Source organism: Macaca mulatta, chromosome 3 (assembly GCF_049350105.2).
Source record: "Macaca mulatta isolate MMU2019108-1 chromosome 3, T2T-MMU8v2.0, whole genome shotgun sequence".
NCBI classification, from domain to species: domain Eukaryota; kingdom Metazoa; phylum Chordata; class Mammalia; order Primates; family Cercopithecidae; genus Macaca; species Macaca mulatta.
The window spans coordinates 69145994-69151993 of record NC_133408.1 but is presented as its reverse complement, the minus strand read 5'-3'; the positions used below and the strand labels follow the sequence as shown (position 1 = coordinate 69151993).

The window sequence follows — 6000 nt, the reverse complement described above, 5'->3', positions numbered from 1 at the left end:
CGTGGTGCTGACCAAGCCAGCAGGGAGCAGGTCCCCAGAGGGTGCTGCTGAGCTTTGGGGACTGACTGAGGCTCCTCTGCTGAGGGGGTCCCAGTGAGTCGCTACCCCTGGTTCTACATCATCTGCTGTCCTCTTCAGCACCATCCACCCCACCCTAGGCCGGCTCCATGCAGATGCATCCCTGAGTCACCAGTCTCAGGGTCCTCTGTTGTAGGATGGAGATTACTGTACCTGCTGTACACATTCATATTTATTGTATGAAATAAAGTATAGAATCTAAAGTGAGGATTTTGATTTGCATTTTCCTGATGATTACTGATGTTGAGCAATTGTTACTCATTTTTATATCTTTTTAAAAAGATAAATGTCTATTCAGGTTCTTTGCTTGTTTTTAAATCAGGTTATTAGATTTTGGTGAGTTTTCTTTCTTTTTTGCTATTCAGTTGTGTGGGCTTCTTATATATTTTGATATTAACCCCTTATGAGATATATTGTTAGTGAATATTTTCTCCAAGTTCATAAGCTGCTTTTTAATTTCATTGATTGATTTCTCCTGTGCAGAATTTTTAGGGTTAGATGTGCTCCTACTTGAATTTTTGTTTTTTGTTGCTTGTGCTTTTAATGTCTTATTTAATAAATTATTATCTGAAGCAATGTCAAGGAGCTTTTCCCCTATGTTTTCTTCTAGGAGTTTTACAGTTGCTGGTTAAATAGCAATGGGATATCACCTCCCATCTGTTAGGATGGTTGTTATAAAAAGGACAAGAGATAACAAGTGTTGGTGATGGTGTGAAGAGAAGGGAACCCTTGTACAATGCTGGTTAGAATGTAAGTTAGTACAGCCATTTTGGAAAACAGTATGAAGGTTCCTGAGAATCTAAAAATAGAACTACCATATAGCTCAGCAATCCCTCTTATAAATTATATATCAACAAGGAATGAAATCAGCATCTTGTAGAGATATCTGCACTCCCCTCTTCCCCATGCCCCACCGCAGCATCGTTCCCAACAGCCAAGCCATGGGATGAAGTTACTGTGCATTGATGGACGAGTGGAGAAAAAACTGTGGGGGTGGGGTGTGTGTGTGTGTGTGTGTGTGTGTGTGTGTGTATAATAGATAATATACTATTTTTCAGCTTTTGAAAAGGAGAAGAAACTGCCATTTGTGATAATGAACCTGGAGGATATTAAGCTAAATGAAATAGCTTAGGGAGAGAGAAAAATACTGCATAATTTCTGTTACATATGAAATGTTTAAAAAGGTTAAATACATAGAGACATGATAGAATGATGACTTGGGGGAGAACAAACACAAGTCAACATTTCAGTTTATAAAATAAATGAATCTGGAGGACTAAAGTACAGTTTAAAAGTAATAGTTACTATTTTATATTATGCACTAGTAATTTTTGAACAGGGTAAACTTTAGGTGCTTTGACACCAAAAGGAAACTACATGAGTTCATGCATATGCTAAATTGTTTGACTGTAGTCATCATTGATATGGATACAAATATATATAATTATGGGCTTTTTAAATTTAAATCTTATAAATAGGTAACAAAAAATAAAGTTAATTGGAAAACTGTGTCATTAGACTTGATTTTGCCTAAATGATGAACTGAAACTACCTTCTAAATATTAATATTTGTATATCATATATACTTCGTATATAGGAAATATGTTTAAAGAAAAGGAATTATAAATTTTAGTAAACACAAAATGACACAGTAAATGCAAAATGGTAGAAAGAGATGAAAATTTGATTAATCAGAGTGGTTAATGCTTAGATATAATTAATGATGTGTTAGGAGCAATTTCAAACCATTTACAAGTAGATTTAATACCAAAGAGTTTATGTGTACACGGAGATTAAATGAAAAAAATATACATTTACAATGATTAATTGATTGATATTAAAATGATTATGGAAATAAACTGTCTGGTATAGAAAAAATAGAGTATTAAGTAACTATTAGAAAGTTTGAGACTCTATTAGAAAGTTAATCAAGTGGAAAACTGATCAGCATTTTTGAGCACTGATCAAAGGATGGACATAATTTTCCAATACCAAGAAAATCATTTGATATTGCAAGGTTTTAAACCTAAATTAGTGTCTTTAACTTCACAAAGTCAGAAATCCTATAAGCAATGTTTCCTGAACACTGTAAAATGACAATAAAAATTAAAGTGTAACCCACAAGTAACATGTAGCCACATGAAAATTTCCTTTCAGATTGCTTTGTTATTTTTTGGTTTCAAGTGAATTTTTATTTTAATAGGTTTTTGGGGAACAGGTGGTGGTTGATTACAGGGATAAGTTTTTTGTGGTTATTTCTGAGATGTTGGTGCACCCATCACCTGAGCAGTGTACACTGTAACCAATGGGTAGTCTTTTATTCCTAAGATTGTTTTAAATGACATCTGGATTAAATAGAACATTAAAACTGAGATTACTTTTACAGCACCAGAGAAATGCTAAGGAGGAAGCTTTGTGACTGAAACCAAAAGACTGAATTTATATATTTATTTCTACTAATTAACATTCTTAATTTTATAGAAAAACAGCAATTCTGACCACTTGCAGGAGTTATGCATTACTGTGGAGCATGATCACTTCAGATATTTGTCCAAAACATAAAAATTCTTCCAAGTATTAAGAAAATATTTATACTTCACAGATAATGTTAGTGTATAATACATGGGCATTCCGATGTTTTAAATAATAAAAATTGAAATTTCTCATGAGATACTGTTCTACATAAAATATTTATGTAAAGATTTTTATTCCTATATGCATGTGGACATTTGATATTTTAGCACAGAATAACATATTCTCAAAGGTCATTTAATGTAGTAAATTAAAAATCTTTGAAGTTTACAAGAATTCTAAAACTGCCCAGCAAAGCTGATAGAAAAATATGGGAACTTCCCAAGAGCAGAAGCGAATCAAGAGGCAAATTCACAGGAGTCATGAAAGCGAGAAGTTAGAGCTGCCTGCAGGTACAGCTCTGATTGCAGGGCTGATTACACAGACTTCAAGCCTGTGAGCATTGTCCACTCTGCCCCTTGGAATAAACAGAGAAAATTACTAAATGGGGCCATTCCAAATGTGAGATCTCTATAACATAAGAACAAAGTTGTAAATTATGAAGCACACAAAATAAGCCACCCAAAAAAGGGAAAGGAGAAATTATATATCACATAAACTTCACAGATTGGAAACATATTTAAAATAATTAAGTAACACAAACAGGGAAAGAGAATATGAAAATAATTTTGAAAGCACATGAAGTTTTAAAGCGGGCACTGGGAGCAGTGGCTCATGCCTGTACTCCCAGCACTTTGCGGGCGCCAAGGCAGGAGGATCACTTGAGACCAGCGTAGGCAACAAAGCAAAAGCTGTCTCTACAACAAATAGATATAAAAAGATAAGCCAGGTACGGTGGTGTGTGCCTGTAGTGTCAGCTACTTGGCAGGTGGAGGTGAGAGGGTCTCTTGAGACCAGGAATTTGAGGTTGCAGTGAGCTATGACCACCACGGAACTCAAGCCTGGGTGACAGAGAGATTCTTTCTCAAACACACATGCGCGCACACACACACACACCAAACACGCATGTTTCGCAAAGACTCAGATAGAAATTGAACAACTGAAACTTAAATAAATTTAATATACAATGTATGGTTTAATTATTAAATTAGACCAAGTTAATAACAACGGGATTAGTGAACTAGAATACTGAAATGAAGAAATAAAACAACTACAGAGAAACAAAATGATCACAATACAAATATGATGATACATATTCAAAGAATAAAATGAGATGAAATCAAACACATTTCACTAGCATACAAATAACAAAGCATACTAATAACAAATATTTATAAATTTCTGAAACTATCAGATGGAAACCCTTGAATGCAGAAGTGTATTGTGATTAAAAGTGACCACCACCAACAAAAAAAATACTCAACAGAAATAAAAGTTAAACTGCATAACATCACAAAAAAGAAAAATATCTTTAAAGCCATGACAGAGAAAAGAAGAGAGAACCAATGAAGGTGAGAGCAAACTCTCCACAGCCTGTGTTCAGCCAAAAAACAGAGAAATAGGTAAGAGTGCTGAGAGAAGTCACTGTTCAACCAATAGTTAGATACTTCACTAACATATTTTGAATAAGTAAGGATACGCTAAACGATTTCCAAAAGTAAAAAAATGAGAAATCTTATTACCAATATGAGCTCATTAAGAATACACTTCAAAAAGAAAAAAAAATTAAAATGAAGTTCAAGGAATCAAAATGAAATGCAAGAAAGTGCAAACATATTGGGCTATGAAATCATGGTGGACAACGAACTAAGAGATCCACCAAGTCTTTGGCAGCATCAGTTTCCAAATGATTTACATAAAATAACAGTGTTACAGAAACTCTCTACAATGTAGTGAAATAAATTATCAAATCCTCTGATACTTGAATAATTTAACTGATTTTAGAATCTCCTTTTCAGATAATTATTTTCATAAAAAATACAATACTTGTGTCTCATCATTTGCAGAATATCCATTATTCTTTTTTCAAACCTTATTAGCAACAAAGTGCTTACAGTGGCATAGGCACTGGTCACAAGCCTCTGGACACCCAGGACAACTGTATCATATGTTGATATCAGGATCGAGTAGGATGAGAAGCTCATATCCATCCAGTACATGACCACAAAGAAACTCACCAACAGCAAGATGGTCTTGGCAGCCCTTTTTTTCTGGAGAGACTCTTGGGGAGAATCTGGCGCTGTTAAGGTGCGGGGATCACCTCTGATCCCTGCACAAGAGAGTCACCATGTACGCAGTTGAGAGAAGAATAATTCCCACAAAGGAGACATCTCTGAATAATGACAGGGTAAGAAAAATAAGGTTCCTGATAATGGACTTCCTTGGGGAAATGAGGCAGTATTTATTGAGCATCAGAAAACTGGTGTGAGTCGTATTGGAAGAAACCACAGTGTAGAAGATCATGTAATTACTGCAGGACAAACTGAAGGACCACAAGAAGACAAGAACATGTGAAATGGGATTTGTGAGTTTATGTTTAAACCTCACCAACCAGGAGGTGCTGGGGCTGATGGTGACGGCCTGGAGCAGCCTCAGGAGGCAGGCGGTGCAGACAGAGAGGCCCCGCATCACCCTGCTCAGGTAGGAAAGCATCTTACACTTGAAGTCATTTTGAAAATGAAGGGATTCAAAAAGCTCTGGAGACACCAAGAACACAATGGTGAACAACATCATGATGTGGACAATGGCCAAGTGACTGGTGGTCAGGTCAGGGGGCTTAGGATCCAGAAGGAGCTTCATGGTACCCAGAGAAAAGGAGGAGGATGTTGGCTGAGACTCCAGTAACAACTTGGGCAAAGAAGGCACTTTTGAATGATAACAAAAGTGGAAACTGTGTTCATTTTAATGACAAAGAGGAAATATTTTATGTACCTGAAAAAAATCAACCAATAAAACTTCCATCATCAATGTTACTTACTTCAGATTCAAAATTATCACCATCATTATCATTTTAAATCCATCCATTTATTTTGATTAATGTTGATTATCACATATAAATTCTTAAACCTACAGCCTGATCATTATATGATAAACCAAATTATTAATATAGTTGATCGAACACCCACACCTGCATAGTCACACCTGTAGAGGGCGCACGTTATCTGTGCTCCTATAGTACCAAGGGCACACTTTTTTAGTAAGCTTTTTGTTTCCACTTTTTGCATACTTTCATTTAGTTTTCACCACCCAGAACTGTGACATGTATATAAAAATAAATCATGGGTGTTTGTAGAACTGAACTGAAGTAGATTTTGTGCTAATGGAAAAAGCAATAGCCTGACATATTTTGGAAAAAAATAATAATGCATTGAGTGGCTGTCATATCACATCAGTCTGACATCATGCTGAACATGCATGATGTTTCATGTATACTATAAAAATTATACAGCA

General features: G+C 35.4%; 1 pseudogene; it reads right to left on the bottom strand.

The window, feature by feature from the left end:
- MACMULV1R-PS1011 (vomeronasal 1 receptor macMulV1R-ps1011 pseudogene) lies at nucleotides 4491–5431 on the bottom strand (annotated as a pseudogene).